The sequence below is a fragment of the Rhinolophus sinicus genome, chromosome 17 (assembly GCF_057876585.1).
Source record: "Rhinolophus sinicus isolate RSI-liver-muscle chromosome 17, RSI-T2T, whole genome shotgun sequence".
Classification (NCBI taxonomy): Eukaryota; Metazoa; Chordata; class Mammalia; order Chiroptera; family Rhinolophidae; genus Rhinolophus; species Rhinolophus sinicus.
The window spans coordinates 14,912,809-14,931,116 of NC_142517.1; positions in this window are offsets into that span (position 1 = coordinate 14,912,809).

The window sequence follows — 18,308 nt, forward strand, 5'->3', positions numbered from 1 at the left end:
TGATCACCAAAATAAGTCTAGTAACCATCTGTCAAATCTCAATAAAGACATTTAAACTTTTATTTTCAAAACAGTGGAAGAAAATGTGGATATAAGATGTGGATATAAAATGTGGATATAAGATTTGAATCTGCATATTAGTAATTTTTATGGGCAGTAACTAATGTTACTTAGGCTGTTTTCTACAAGTTGCCTAATATAAATAAGACAAACTATAAGAAGATTATAAAAATTGAAGCATTCATAAAATAATAATTTTATAACCACAGTTATAATATTATAGCAGTCATAAAATGATAATTCTAATAAGCAGAATATACATCCACTGTCTTCTATAATAAGAAGTCCTTTTTAAGTCACTTTGGTTGCAGCCACAAACTAGAAAAACCCAAAAGAATGAACAGAATAATGTACAGGCTTAACTAACCATATTATATGACACAATGAAGGATATTAATTTATTTTGCCTCGAGAAGTTAAGACTTAAAGAGAACGCAGCTTCTTACAAATATTTGAACAACTGGCAAATAGAAGAATGATAAGACTTACGCTGTGATTTTCCTAAGGCCAGAAATGAAACAAAAGGCTGGAAATTATAGGGAGACCAATACCAGATAACTATAAGGACATTTTTTCCGATGACTAGAGATGGCCAACACAGTCATTGGCTGCCAGATGGAGAAGTGAGCTTGCTCCATCATTGGAAACATAAAAAGAGAAACCAGATGAACACTGTAGGCATTTGTGAGATCAGTCAGTTTCAAAATGTTTAGCAACCAATAGGCACAATTCCACTAATCAGAAAGGACAGCAGCTGTTTTACGATAGATGGATAGATTGCACATTGAGACAAACGTTTTCTAAATTAGAAGCGAGATTAGACAGCTTAGATTTTGTAGCTCTATTACCTTTTGTTGAACATGCATGGAGTACACGACTATTCTACAGGAAATTGACTTCTGGTGAATTTGGGGGTAATCTAAGGCTCTGTTCTTACTCTTCTTTACTTGCATAATGTACATTAGTCCCTTGGTGATTTCTTTTTATCCTATGACTTTACATACCATCTAGACACTGGTAATTTTTTATTGAATATCTCCAGGGCTACATTTTTCTCCCTAGGTTGCTCTGTAATTCAATCAGAGTGAAAGCCAAAGTTCTTATAATTACCTTAAAAACCTACATAATCAGTCCCTTGGCATTTCTAGCACCATTACCTCTCTGACCTCATCTGCTACTTCTCTCTACCTTGTCCATCTCATCCCAGACATTTGGTTCCTTTTGTTTTTCTGACATGCTAAGCACACTCTCAGTTTAGGACTTTTACAAAAGCTAGTCCCTCAGCTTGTAATAATTTTCTTTGAAATATTCTCATGGCTAAATCCACTCACTCCTTTAAGTTTTTGCTCAAAGCTCACTTTTTCAATGTTATACCAATTTATTTAAAACTTTATCTTTTAAAATACATTAATACATTTTTATTATGTTAGTTTTTTTATTATCTGTCTCCCACAACAATGTAACTGCCAGAAGTGTAGATATATTTTTCTCTTTTGTTCATTGCTATGCTTTTGATACATTTCTTTATGTTTTTACTGCCCCACTGATGTAGAACTTGTCTCTGTTACTTGTTCTGGTCAATGGCATGTGGACAGAAATGACAGTGTACCACTTTTAAATACTTCCCTCCGTGAAAATAGCATGTCCATGGTAGATACTGCTTTGGGGGGCATGTTTCTAAAATGATGGGCAAGCATAATAGACCTGAATCTTACTTCAGGTCTGAATCTAAACTCAATGTAGCCCGGCTTTGCATAGCAGAGCTACAGACATTCCACAAATCCATGAGCTAGACAGACATGTTCTTGTAACCCACTAGGATTAGGGGTTGTGTGTTAGCAGCCCCAGCAAAGAGTTGACTGATGCATATCCCAATAACTACAACTGTGCTTGGCACGTAGGGGATGCTCGATAAATATCATTTGAATGAATTAATGTTATGCATTAAATGAGTTTCTAATTAACCTTTAGTACTATGCTAATTGTGAGTGTCTGGTGCACAAATTATTCATCAGGTTTAATTTAGGTACTTATATAATCGTTTAATGTCTTTCAAGTTATTCAATTATCAATGAGTAAATTATTATTCAGGCTAACTCATATTCTAATAAACTAAAATGTATATGTGTTTTCTAATAACTGTTGATTGAAATGGTATCCACATAAAGCAAACCAAGTATTTGGTTGATTTTAATTTTTTAGTGACTAACATTACGTGCTTCCACTGCAAAACGACATATTTTGAAGGAAATAAAACTGGCAAGGATGTTGGTGGTCTAGTCATTTCAATGATCCTCACAGCCAGGATGACCCTACTGTTCAGTAACTGAATCTGGTTTAGGATGGTGTTTATTATGACGTGACTTCACTTTCAGTAACTTTCACATTGCGGAAATTTAGTTGAAAGGAAATGATGGATTTGGGGAAGGTGCTATTTCCATGGTTTGGTAATAAACCAGATCGTTATTTGCATCCCTATTTGAATACAGTCACTTAAAATTTTTTGGAATTGCTCCTTGCTGTTTTGCTTTCTATTCTATTCCTGCTTTTTGTTTGACTTCTCTCCTTCACTTTCTTGTTATTTTTTCTTTACTACTCACTCCTTTTAAAAGGTCTTGTTAACACGCATTAATGACGGAGGTCTAGAGCTCCAAAGAAAACAAGGAGCAGGAGAAAGGGAATGAAAGAACTGAAGTTGAATTTTCCTGCCAGGTTTCAATGGATCTCAACAGCAACTAGGGCATCCGCCAGTTTTTGTAGGAACTGATACAAAGCCACCACCCTTTTAGTCTCTACGCAAGTGTAACCAGAATAGCAAGAACTGTCCAAACTATTAAAAGCCAGCTTTTCATATAATTGGTTTTCCACGGCATCAAAAAAATGTATTTGTATTCTCTGTAAAGACCAATTATCTCCCTCCACACTGAGTATTGTGCCTTTCTCAAAAAGGTGGCCACCATCAAATCGTGGTACAGGAACATTTTGGTTTCAGCTGTAGTAAAAAGCTTTAATATCAAAGTCATTAACAAAGCCATTGGCATTTGTAGATGGTATCAACTTGACTAGGAAGGGAACTCTGTGTGTGGTATTTCATTTGATCTTGCTAATCTCACTAAAAGGTTTTGATGTTTAATCTCTTATTCATGAGGATGATACCTTAATTATTTTACTGTTTTCCTTGCTTATCATAAAAAATAGACTTAATATTAAGCATATGTCACAGACATGTACTTAGCAAATTAATTCCTTTTTTAACAAATATTTATTGAGCTCATACAATTTATCAGCAACCACTATAGGTGTTAAGGACACATCAATGAACAAAACAGGAAATTATCCTGGCTCACATGAAGCACATATATTAGTAAGGGAGACAAACAATAAATATGACAAATAAGTATAATGTATATTATGTTAGATTGTAAGTACAAAACAACAATAAAGTAGAGAAAGAAAAATTTTAAGTATTTAGATTGCAATTTTAGATAATAAACCAGGGAAAACCTATATGAGAAGATACCATTAAAACAAAGACTTGAATAGATATTTTTGCAGTTATACAAAATATGTATGCATATTAATGAAAGGAAATAAAGGCCATTCAGAAAATACCAGAGAAATGTAAATAATTGCCTGTAATTCTATCATTCATAGTTAATCTTTATTTAAAACTTAATATAGATTCATCCTAGTTTTTAGGAAGGGTTGGATTGTGTCTGTGTGGGTGTGTGTGTGTCACAGAGAGAGAAAGAGAGACAGAGACAGAGACATAGAAGAGGAAAGAGGAAAGAAGAGGAGGAAAAAAGAGAGAGAAAGAATATACAGGTTATTTAGAGAATTGGGACACTACTCAATTTCAACACTATGAGTCAGATTCTTAGGCAAATAGTCTTTGTAAACAATTTTTAAAAACTTTTCAGGTTTTGTTGTTAAAATGATGAACTGTGATGAGTCTGCATCATAACTATTGGACCCTTTCCTCCAACTTCAAAATATAGTAATTCCAAACTCTTTCCTCGTTCCTTCAACTGTAAGGGTGACAGATGCTTCCTACAGTTACCCGGCCCATGATACCTTCATGTTCCTTGTTTCCTTTTCAGTTTCCCAATATATGATTAAGAATTCTCAACACTAAATCCTCTATGACAAAATAATCGCTGTGGCTTCTGATTCCTTACTGGACCCTTCTATCCCATGGTGACAAGATGGCTGCCTCAAATCCAAGTTCCAAATTTTGCACGACAGTACCCTATGACCAAAAGAGAATTCCCTTTCTCATTTCCTTTGAAGAAAGAAGAAACCTTTCCCAGAAGCCACCAAGCATATATCTTCTAATGAGCTGTTGCCAAGAGTTTTGTCACAGTGACCTTTCAAAATCAATCCCAGTCAAAGGATATGGAATTAGCATTATTTAAATAAACTAATTGAGATTGTTGGCAAATGTTGGAGTTGCCCAGAGTTACCTGAAATATATGTACCAGATCAGATTCCTAAAAACACAAAGGTTCATTTTAAGAAGGAACGAAGGAAGGAGTATAGTGAAGTGCTAGTTAGTTGATAGCTAACAATGTCTACCATCAGAATTTATTCAAAATCTATAAATTTCACCTCTCAAATGAAAGCCTAACATTTACTTTTTATTACTGTGTTTTACTGTATGAATAGCTTCAGGTTCTATGTAACTATGAAAATTCCAATATTGAATATCAAATTTCCATATGAAGAAACTCCACTGAAGAGGATGTTTTAAATTTTTATTTGAACTTGAGAAAAGATTGTGTATGTGCAACTGCACATAAGCTCAGATACGAGCCTCTTGGATCATTGGCCCTATTTCACAGATGAAGAGTCTGAGACCAAGAGCAATGAAGTGGCTTTCCAAGACCTCAAACTAATGTAGGAGAGGCAGGAGCGGAGTTTCCCATAGGAACTCTACCTGCGCAAAGAAGTCATTTTTTCATCTTCCCACTATCGCTTGTCAGAGTAAAAGTGGCTTTTGAACTTATCATGCAGTATAGGGCTGCAACATTTCTGATACGTCTCTGTGAACCAAAAATTTTAAGAATAGCAGAGAGGGAATCTCATGGAAACAAAAAGTGATTGGCTTTGGGTAAAGTAAAAAACATTCCATGTAAGTATTTTTTAAAAGCAAATATATATGCAGTGACTAAAAAAATTCAAGTCACAATTGGCACATAGTTGATGTTTTATATTAAATATACCTATGTCTATATTTATTATGCAGATATTGGAAGCCAAGGAAGAACACCTTCCAACCATTTTTTAAAAATTTTCCACATAATAGAAACTTTGTTTACTATTTTTCATTATGTCACATTGTATTGAATCCTTATAACAGTCTAGTAAGTATTATTACCTTTATTTTATACATGGGAAAGTGAAGTACAGTAAAGGCATGTGCTTTACCCAAAATAGCAGAGGTAGTCAAAGAGCCAGATCTGAAATTCAAGTCTAGTGTTGCTCACACAGGACACTCACTCAGCCTACTCATTTACATTTGGGAGGAAAGAGCTGACTGACGAAGCACCTGCATCAATTGGCTAACTGGGTTAAATGTCCTCAAAAATTTAGTCCAAGCCTGAAAATCCTTAGCTCCAGACCTTGAGCATAAGTAACATCATGAAACCCTGAGAGTGTTTTTTATGCCGTTATTTGGCAGTATATGTCATTCAACAAGAATAAAGACAAATGAAAATGTTGATATAGCAAAGCCTTACTTTCTCAGGATAGTCAGTCCACTATCATGTGGATAACAATTTTACCATACCCTTACTCCCATAATAGTCATAACATACTTCCATGATTCATAACATACTTCCAGATACTGTTTAGAAAGTATCTACAATTATTTATGAACTCTGAATTTGGGAAATATGATATGGAGAAAAAAACTACCAAAATTCTTTCAGTTTTTCTCATGTTCATATTTTCTCAGAGATGCTCAAATGGATAAAGACTATAGACAAGAGTTTCTTAAAATCAAAAGCTTAGATCCTCTGAAGTAGTGTCTTAAATTTTTAGTTTATGATCTAAAAGACTTCAGAAAAATCTGGTAAGCTTTTTTCTTGGTAATAAAAACTTACTATCCCTACTTACTATGCAAACAGTGTAAAAGAATATGGTGCTTTTAATCAAACTTCTAAAGTTATTCGTTCATTAATGGTCATAGAAAGAGAATTTGATAATAAAATAGAATATGTATTTGTTCAAAGTAGCTCATAATTTTAAAAAGGAATGACTGATTTAAGACATATTCTGGATTCAGTAGTAGTCAAGGCCTCTAAAACAAATGCAATCGGAGGGGTGTTTATGCTAAAATGACACAGGGTATCAAACATTTTTACTCTAGCATTTTATTTTTCAGTATGTTGGTTAACACAGTCAAATCCATATTTCTATGCTTTAACCATTGAGAATAGTGTTCATGAGTAATTACTCTACGTCACTTTGCCTATGAGTCAATCAGAACTGCTTCTGAGCAATTTATTGTAGAAACTCCTTCATATATATTTACCATACATCATTATAGGAAGACAATGAGGAGTCTTGTTTTTTGAGACTAGTAGGAACAATAAACATGACTTGTTGGATTTTCTTATACTTGTTATATCATAAATTGAGTTTTTTTGTTTATGTTTTGTTGTTGTAAAATTTATCAACAAGCTCACCAGAAAAAGTATTGCTTTAAGGATGACATGTCATGAAATGAAACTAGTGTAACTTACTACTCAATGCATAATTTAGTAATAACAATAACCTATCACTGAGTATAATTAAGCATGGAATATTTATCCACTGATGGTGTAGGAGATGATCTCTCATATAAGTAATGTTATGAGCTAAGTTACTCTTATATTTAAATAAATTGTACAATGTTTATTCCTTTTTATGTATTTTCATTGATCAACATTTTTATTTTAAAAATAGCCTTAAGTGTAAAGATTCACCATGACACTGTCATGAGCTGAAGGGAAATTTAAGGCACTTGGCTATTTCAAAAAGTCTTTTTTTTTTTTTCATGATCTTAACTTTTAAAATCAGTTATTAAATTATTTGACAGCCTAATGTGTCAGACATAAAGTTTACTCTTTCATATTACAAGGATGTTGCTATAAATGTTTTTTTCTTTGTATAGTAACGTATTTATCACTTAATAATATTTTAAAGTTTTTATTTAGACAGTTTCAGCATTCGCAGTATTTCCATGTATTTAAATTAGCATGTGCCAATACTGAAGAAAAAGCAATCACTCACTTTTTCCTGAAAGACTGAAAAATTAGAAAACTAGTCTTTGAAATCCTGGTCAGCCCTTTGTTCATTTATCTAATTCCTTACTTGTAGTTGTCTAGGGATATACGTTTTAATGATTCTCAGTGCTACTCACATATCCTCCATCCTTTGATGTTATAAACCAATATCATCTAAGTGAACTGTGAAAAATGAAAATAGGCAATTAGGAGAAATAATTGTGAAAAACCAAGCATTTTAGAAGAGAAAGAGGGAGATGAGGAAATCCAGAAGTCTATATATTAGAAACATACATTCATAAACTTCATAGTTTTATTAAAATACATAACTGATGCTCATATGCAGATCATTTTCATTTTTCAGAATACTTTTATTTATTGCTAAATTCTTGAGATTTCACTGCAAATATTTATAATATAAACTTTTAGAATTATTTTTCTACTTGCCAAAGTCTCTTGTAACCACAAATTGCAAAAATTCAGTTGTTTTTTTGTGTATTTAATGAATTTGACTTAACTGCATTTCAGAGTGATCATTGCTGTCTTTATTTTTTTCTATGTCATTTAGTGTGACTGAAGATAGGGCAGCTTATGCTAAGTGACAGAGCAAAGACAGTTACCCGACTTAAAAATGGCCTGTTACACAACTTGGCCCAAGGCTCTTATTAGTTGGTGCATGAAGAGTACTTGAAACAACTTAGGGATAGAAGCAGATCATTAGTCAGCAGCAAACAGAGAACATTATGCCACAGCAGGTCAACCTTAACATCGCATAAAAAGAATAAAAAAGTACAGAAAGCAAAGACCAGTGTAGACTGGCAAAAAATAACTCTCCAGATAAATCCACAGGAAAAACGGTTTATTTGGGAAAAAAAGAAAAAAAAAAAAAAAAACCACCACCACAGTGCGCACACCGCCAATCCGGGGCTCCAACCAGCTCCCAAGTGCAGAAGGAAAAGTAATCGCCAGGTCCCAAGATGGCTATTCTATATATTAGCGTCCCTCCCGCTACCACAAAGTTCAGCAGGACAACTGGGCTAGAGAGTCAACGGGGGTCCAGCTCCACCCACAGTCCTCCCAGCTCCATGGTTAAGCATCCCAAGATATCAGTTCACTTTTATCACTAGTCACTGGGTGTCTCAGATAATATGTAGACACAATTCTCATTTTTGAAGTAGTCTATAGTCTGTTTGGGGGCTAATTTAATAAATAAATAAGAAATTAAATGTTTTTGAAAAGTACACATAGCCTAAGTATGCAGCTCAATATATTTTTACAAATGGACCACCAGCACCAGATCAAGAAACAGAATCTGTGCAGGTCCTGGGTAGGCCCATCGATTTCCCCTAAAGTTGTTATCTCTCTGAGGTAATCACTATCTTAACTGCTAACATAGATAGGCTTCTCCTGTTTTACCTAAATAGAATCACACCATATGTGCTCTCTCATGTGTGGATTCTGTCACTCAGATTCATTTGTGAGATGCATTTGCATTATTGCTTAAGTTCCATATTGTTCATTCATTCTCTTGTTCCACAGCGTACCATTGTGTGAATAGATGACTGCTTACTTTTCCATTCTACTGTTGATGGTCTTTTGGATAGTTTCTACTTTAGAGCTATTTCAAACAGTGCTGCTATTAAGATTCTACTACATGTTTTGGCAAACATATGTTTCTAGAATGTGGGGTCTTCAGCTACGCCTATGTTCAGTTTTAGTAGAGACTCTCAAATCGTTTTCCAGTGTGGCTCTACACTTTACATTCCCACCAATGTCTGAGATTTCTGTCTGTTTCACTTTTTCCCCAATATATGTTAATGTCTGTGTTTTTCTTTTGGAAACATATTTTTTCAACTACTGATTTCCACAGGTTTTCTAATCACATAAGCACCAAACTATTTTTATAATCTTGTCCATTTTTAATGATGGTTTTAGAATATTTCTGCTCTCTATTAAAATCCCATTCTGATGTTTACTTTTTCTTTCTCCACTGTTTTTGTTTCATTCATTGATAGGACATATTAATGAAATATCAGAGAGAAAATATGCCTTTGCAAATAACAATATTTAATAATTATTTAAACTTTAATAATAAGATCAATTGCACTATTCATATCTAGTCTGAAATAGCAGATAGAACTCTACCTACGAAGCAGATTTTTCCATTTCTCATGGCATTTACTTTTCCTCTAAATGTGAATGCCCACCATATGAAAAGGATGCTCAATTTCAGACCTACTTCATTTTGAATTCCAGACGTGAGTCCATCAACATACATCAATAATTCATGTCTCATGTTTTTTTTATGTATATTGTAATATTTATTTCAGAAAAAAATATTAAATATTATTTTACGTTTCTTACAAGTGGGATCAGACAACTTGGTGATTTCTTCAATTTTACATATTCTATAAATAGCAGAGCTGGATTCTCAACTCAGATCTGCCAATTCAGCATTTTGCTACTTACATGGCCGGGAAAATCTTTTTTCATAGAACACTTGAAAACATCCTGCAGGACCTAATTCCTGCAGACTACAGTTTGGAAAGCATTATTCTAATTCCAAATCTGATCAACTATCCATTACACCACAGATGTCCTTAATGAGCTAGGATTTAACTATATTTAAAACAGTACAGAAATTCAGGCTATATAAATTAAATTAGTCTCAGCATGTCATTCTGTTACTTTAGGTGAAGGACATAGTTAAAAAGGATTACCTCACAAATGTCCATATTTAAACATCTTAAGTTAATTTTATTCCAAACATATTAACCTTCATAATTTGATTCCAAAGTCACTAGTTCTTACATGTCTAATTCATGAAGACTTAAAAAAAAAAAAAAAAAATCCATCTCCTCAAAATCACATCTCTGTTTCCTTAACCATTAGAGTCAGATGCTATGGCAGGCAGCCAAGACTAATTAATTTTTACAAATGTACACAAGATGGGAAGAAGACAATAGTCAACACTGTAATCTTAGAATTATAGAAAACAAGTTCATGGGGAAACATACAAAGGAAACATGAGCACAAATGCCTAACTTATATGCATCTTTTTCCATAATAATTTCAAAAAACTAATACTTACGTAGAGCTAACTAAATGCCATGTGGCATTTTAAGTGCTTTCCTTTGAAGAATTTACTTACTATCTCCACACAATGAGATAGGTTCTATTATTACTGCTTTTTGACAAGTGAAGATACTAAGTGACTTGATATAGCCTGCACTTCTAGCAAATAGTAGAGTCTGGTTTAAACAGAGATCATCTGAAGCCAGGCTCTGCTCTCACTTATGTCAATAAGTCACCTTACAGGACCTTCAGGCAGTTCATTTGCACTTTTGCAGTTAATATTATTCTCTCCCTTTTCAGAATTAAAATAGATCTCTCTCTCTCTCTCTCTCTCTCTCTCTCTCTCTCTCTCTCTCTCTCTCTCTCTCTCACACACACATTCAACTGTAAATATCTTTCGGGGGAAACTGATGAGTGTATTTGGGAGCTTTCAGTTTTGGTATTACCTTTCATTCAATCTGAATGAATGAGAGGACAATCAGAACTAGAAAACACTCCCTCTTCATCCTCTCAATGTTTAAAGGGGTATTTTTGCATACTGAATTCAGAGACAAATGCAAACAAAAGGACCTATGTAAAGTTTTAAATTTCCACAAATATTCCCTGGTTTCGTGCACAAAAAGCAATGGTTAATCAAAGTCAATTACACTGACACAATTAATCAAGGCCCTCTTTTACTTACTATCATTGTTCTTGGTGCACTCCTGAAGGCAAATTTGTCATTCATAGTCTAAAGATTAATTTCTGCATTGGGGATACCTATAACTAAATACTCAAGATCTAGAACAAAATTGAGTAAAAGTGGTGTACAGGAGCCTGATATGTCAACACTTCAGTTGTATTTCTTTGTTCCATGAGGAGCCCAGTGTGAGAAGACCCTCAGACATAACCTCCCTTCCTATGAACAGTGAGGGGCCTTTCACTAATTTTGGAAAACAAATCTGTAGGCAGCCTTGGTATCCTACACTAAGCGAAACTCCAGCCTGCTCAGCACTTTCCCAGTGAGCCAGGGGCACACAGCTTCCAACTCTGACTTTCTAGAGCCACTGATACTCATTCTCCTTACTTCGGTGCTTTTCCGTTTCTATGGAGCATTGTATCACATAGGCCAGGGCAGACGTTGAGCTTGTCACATGTTCCCTAGAAATAAAGGATACTTTATTTTAAATGTTGAAAAGAAAAGCTGCTCATCTTTATTTCAAAAGTATGCCCAGATATGGAACTCCCTGGCATTCGGACAAAGGGCACTCTGAAAATGAAAATGTAATCATCTTAAATGTTGGCTTCCATATTAAGTGCCCAAATCAAAAGGTTCACTATGAAATATAGTGCTTCAGTATGAAAAAACTAAAACCCATACATCTTATATGTGATCATGGATTCACTGGTTGCATGGTGTCAAGACCTGTGATAAAAGCAAGTGGATTTTATAAAACTCCATTCTGTTGTTTCTCCACTTACAGTCCGGCAGAGAACAGTGCTTTGTTTCATTTTTGTTTCTTTGTTTTATTTTTCCTGAGAGCGAGTATTTCCTGAGTGCTTTCATAGGGCTGGACACTTCACCTGGGTTTCTCATTTAACCCTCCCAGCAATGCTTGAGGTAGGCACGCATCAATGCCAGGAGCCCTATTGCAGAAAGAACAGAGTCTGAGAGGTGAAATAGGCTAACTAATTCAGCCAAAGGCACAGAACTGGTACTGTACCTCTTCAAGTTCAGAATCCATCATCTTACCACTATGTTACATTGCTCAAGACCCTCTTTGCGTTGGAACTTCAAATCGCTCAAGTTTTCTCTCCCAGTTAGATATTCTCTGTCAGCTCAAGGTGAGACTTCACTCACGCTGCTGTCAACTCCCCACTCCAGGTCAATCTCGTTGCTTCCACAACTTAGTGATCACCACAGCTGCTGCTGCCACCCCAGCCGCATTACTGCCAGAGCTCCACAGTGGAAAGAATGTTTTCCATCTGAGGGATTTCGGGTCTATACTTAAGACTGCCCACACTCCCACATGTCCCTCCAAGTAATATGGTTCTTTCAATTTCGCAATCACCATTCTCACAAAAAAACATGACCAGCTTCTCAGGGCAAACGAATCATAATATTATTATTGAGTGCTTGCCATGTGACATTATTTTGTTCAATCTCAGCAATTCTGTAAGCTATTTTACAGACTAGAAACAGAGGGTTAAGAAATAAGGGCAGAAGTGGAATATAACCTTGTTTCATACTCAACAAAAGCACCTCTTCATTGACTAAAGTCTGGTATTTCCTGTCAGGGATACATTTTTCAACTGCTGCCTCACTCAGGAGAGGGGCTTGCCTTCCCAGGGCTCTTGTCCTCCTTAGAAGTTGACACAGACCATTTTTAGAAGTGTTAGTCTTAATGTTTTAGTCTTACAAAATGATGCTATAAGGACTACCTCTTAGTAATAAAGGGAACTCTGTTGTTACACACACACGCACACACACCACAGAGGGTGCCAAAAAAAGGTATGCACATTTTAAGAAAGGAAAACTGTATTAAAATTGTAATACTCAATATATACCGATAATAAAAGATGAATACAAGTCATGTTTGACTTCTACAATTACAAGACGTGCTCAAAGTGGTTACCATCAGTGTTATTTTAATACAGTTTTTTCCTTTCTTAAAATGTGTATACATTTTTTTAGCATCCTTTGTATGTAGATGAAGTATTTCCAACATCATAGGCTATAACAAGACTACATTGTTCCAAAGTGAACTCCTAATTTTTACATGAGCTTGTTGATGTAGGTCTCAAAACTAGAAAAATGCTTTTGCTATTGAGTCTATACTTGCCAATCAACTTTCTGATTTCCAATTTGACTTCCCAAATAGCAAGGAGGGAAGTACCTCAGTGATAAATGAGAGCACTTACATTCCTGAAAATATCTAGAGTCTCATTGGATTCTGTTTCAGGGTTTCCAAAACATTGGTTAATTTCACATTACTTTTACAAATTTTACCAAATCTGTACATCACGTTTTATTATGTAGTTAATATTTTACTTTATAATTCACTGTCGCATTTTTAACTTATATAATTTATGTGAAACAAACAAACAAAAAAGAAACTTTGGACAACTATCGAAATCATGGTTTATATGTACCAGATACATTTTCAAATTCATATTTAATTTTAAAATAAATGTTTTTAAAAATTTCATTAATATACCACATGAATCATTCTAGAAACTCCAGTTGGCTGCAAAGTATATATATTTCAAAACACAGCTAAGGCCCATAAATTAGTTCCTGTGTGTTGAATGCATGTCCATACACAATAATTATTAGGTAAATCACAATTACCAAAAAACTTAACAAAATTTGGATTTCTTAGTCAAATTTAGTTTATGCTTCTGCAAACTTTAGATTCCGTTTTACCATGGTCAAACCTAATGTGAGCCGTCATCTCGCCATGATGTTTACATCTCACTTTTTCTCAATTTCATTGCCATATTTTCTTATTTTGGCTTTGAAAAATGTTTTTCAATGTCTATACTGCAAGGAAGAAACATCCAATCTCAATTTCTTTCTGATAACTCTTCCCAAACCATCACCTTTTCAAAATTGTTTCTCTAGTAATGTCTAATTGATTTGCTATTAAATTCCACATTATCTCTAATTTCCCTGCAATTCTTCACATAACAATATTTATTTTCAAAAATAATATAATTATGATATTTATACATCATTGAATTAAGTAGAATTATTTAGCTTACGCTTTGACAAACTGGACCTAAACCTAAAATAAAACAAGCTTATGTTTCCTTAGCATTTAAAAGAAGTATGCCTCTGTCAATTAAGGCTATGAGAAGTGATGTAAATCTATTATGTTCAACAGCTTCCCTTCAAATATTTGCTACTCATTTAAACTTCAGAACTAAAAGCTAGAGTTTACGACATTCTCTTGTGATTTCCTGTTATGACACAAGATAATCTAATAATACTGAAATCCTCTGATTGTCATCATAATCTAATAAACAAATATTCTTGGATCACATATTCTGAGAATCCCCTATGCAAGATGGCTTTGGCAAGCTATCAAGCAATAATCCAGCTAAATAGATTGTGGAAAAACAGAACAAAGTAGTGTGAAAAATAGCAAGATCACCATTTTGTACGTGGAAGGAATTTAAGCCTTTCCAGGTGTCACTAAAGCAGGTTCATTGGAGGTAGAGTCCACAACAGGTCAAGAATACATATCAGACTGTCAATTCCTGGACAAAACAAGGGTTACCAGGCTGGTGTTAAAAACTCTGAAATCAGGATCTGGTATGAAATAGGTGCAATAGTCAGAAATTAAAAGCTAAAACGTAGGGGATACACATTGATTGCTCTCATGATATATGACTCTGATCTGAGAATGACCAAAAGAAAAAGAAAAAAAAGAAAAAAAATAGGAGCTCTTTGTTACTATTTCTTAGTTTAATAAATACATTTTTGAAATTTTTCAGAGAATCACCCTCACTATTCTCTTCCCTTCCAAAGTTGAGTGAATTTGGTTGCGTAATTCAGATGTGTTTCATGGCTCCAAAGCAATCTCCAATGAATACATCAGACCCTGCCTTGTTTTCTGTCTTCTGGCCAACTGCAAAGCTTAGACAACCACAACAGTAAGCCCTATTCTGTGAGAAGCATCTCATCTTACTCTCCAGAGAGGCAGGATATTTCAAAAAGTTCTACCTCTAGGACCTAGAAACAGGCACAATTTCCCTCAAATATTTCTGTCTTTCGGGCTCAAGTTATCTTTGCAGAGATCAGTCCTCAATTTACCATACTTCCTTAATTTCCAATGGTTCAGGTCAATTGTCTTGATACTCCCTTGGGAATCAAAGAGTTTGTCTCTCCACCTAGTATGTGTTGCTTCTGTAGGCTGCATTCCTGCCCTGAGACCTGATCCATGTCATAGGAAACCAATGCCTAAGTATATAATTTTGCTCTTCCTTTCCATGTGCCACCCAGGGACCTAGATCCTGCCTGTTCAAACCTACTTATTGGCTTTATTTTCTTGCATGGACAGACCTCCCAGAATCCTGACCTCATGCATAATGACTGAATTCCTGGATATAACGACCCACCCACAAAACTGGTTGACCTACCCAGTTCTGACTTTTCCTGGAATTAAATCTAAAACTTTTGCATCCCCTCTTAAAATGGCCCCACACCTCGATGTTCTCCCCTCCCAAACAATTTTCTCTGGCTAGATCAAGTTTTCCAACCCCCACGACACACACCAGTCTATTTAATTTCTTTTTTAAATGTATACCCATGCAAAGGGTCTAGTTTATGTTTGTTTGGTGCCAAAAAGAAAGGAAGAAAAAAAAAAAAAAAACACACTCATACACACAGTTTTTTCAGACATATTTCTAACATGTTGTTATAGCATAAACGTTGTAATTAATCTTTTTTTTAGGAAAATGCATTATTTGTTCATTAAAATAAAATTAGGTAGTTCTCTAATTTATAATTATATAATTTATATTTATATGTTATATACTTTATCTTATATATGTAAATTATGTAATTAATAAATACAATTGTTTCAAATTATTCAAATACATTATTTTGATGGGTCAAGATTTCACTTCCTTTCACAGAGTGGAAACAAATTGTATTAATCTAATTTGAAGATTACCCTGAGAATAGAGTCAAGGTCACAGCTTGAGGACTCTACAACCTCAGATAGAACCTCCTTGGAAATCTTTCTGGACACTTCTCAGGAACTGGTCGAGCAGATTTCCATTCAGCACCATAAACTGGGTGATCTTAGCTATTATTTGAATCCTCTCCAGAGTTTCTCCAGAGGCACCAACCAAATAAATACATAGACAAACAAATATTCTTTCCTACTTTCTATAGGTGCTTTAAGTGAAAAGAGGACATGGTTCTGTATCTATCAGTCGAATAAAGAGATTTCTAAAGCAGCAACTACTTGCTATCTTAAAACACAAAGCAGTTATGTATATGGTCTAGGTAATAAAATACATTGTATATTACTTTGTTCTATGTATTAGACTAAGGGTCAGCAGACTGTTTCTGTAAAGGGACATACAGTAAATATTTTAGGCTTTGTGGGTCATAAGACATTGGCTGCAGCTAATTAACTAGGCAGCTATAACAAAAAATAACCATAAATAGTATCTGAGCAAATGAGTGATAGTAAAGTGGCCAGCTCATGAAACATAGTTTGCCAATTCCTGGATTCCTGATATAGACTATAAAACATTTTATTATATTGGGAAATACATAATTTAACGTATAATGTTTTACATATATATTACAATGTATATATATATATACATATATACTTATATATGTATATATGTATATATAATGTGTATATATATATACATTATATATATACATTTTAATATATATGTGATATATAAGATATATATACATTATATATATATATAAAATGTGTGTATATATATACACATATATGTATATATGTGTGTGTGTGTGTGTGTGTGTGTGTGTATATATATCTATCTATCTATCTATCTATCTATATATATACCTCCAGGACACATCATTTAAAATGGACATAGAAAATTACTTATAATTAGCTATAAAGGAATGGAAATTATTCTATTCTAGAAAGCATTTTGACAGATCATAGTGTGATGTACTCTTTTAAGTTTCTGTTGTTTTCCACCACAATAGTAGAGTCAATTAAACTCAAAGCAGTGTCTTTAAAAATAAATAAACAAATAAATAAGTGGGCTATTTTATTGAAGATCAGTGGACAATTTCAGGTGTTTCTTTTTTAATGTTTATATTAAATACATGATTTAATTAGCAAATTTAATAGATAACAATTAAAGGCATTTTTCCATATTCAGTTTTTAATGGACTGTTTATCACTTTCATTTGCTCCTCTCTTTTTGAGACAGAGAATAAATTAGTTACACAGAGCTCAATGAATTGAATATTAACAAGAAACACATCTGTGATCGTCACACAATGCAATGTTATTACCAATATAACTTGCAGTTCCCCATGTGTTGCTCAGTAATCTTCAATTTTCATGGGTCATTCATTTGTCTTCACTTAGAAGCCCTGTGGTGTCTCTAAAATAGCCTAAATAAGATTATATATGCAAAAACCTCCAGTATTCACCCCCAAAATGTTAAATGAAAAGAATTGACCCCTTTGTGAGAATGTATAGGCATATAGCTCATGGATTATGGAAATATTGGTTTTGCACAATAGATATCAGACAGATATGATATGTGTATCATTTGTTCTTGCAAATCTGGAATCTTCCAAGAGTACTCTAAACCCCTCCAATACCTTCAAACCCATAGTAAGTGGGCAAAGATAGTTATGGATTTTGTGGCTAGGCAAAAATTATCATGAGTCACTTTTTTATATATAAACTGGTATTCTTACTTATCGAATCTCTTAGTGCAAAGGGAGAGGACAATTGAGACTGATTTCTGGTCCCAAACTCTACTCAGAGGAGGTTCATATCATTTGTCATCTTCTGTGGATCAAAAAATGCTTCTTACATCACCTAACCTAGATTGTCTTAGGTGAAAAAGCTGAAAATCAGTTGAAGACCAGTACAAAATTAAAAGCTTTGTGCTTAATGGAGTTTTACAGAATAAGAGTGGATAATGAGGTTAGAGTTTATCACTACTTTTTCTTTCACTAAGTGGTTTTCAATAATGTCCATTTGTTTCAAAACATCACACTTTCAAAAAATAAAAAGGCATAGTTGTCTCCTACCTCTCACTACTCTCACTAGAGCTTCAAATATCACATACATACAAGTATTCTTGTTCTTTTCTTAGCTATGGAGAGAGAAGGAATCAAAGATTCCCACCTCTAGTTCTCTGTGTTATTTCCTCTTTGGAAATTACCAGCAGATAATC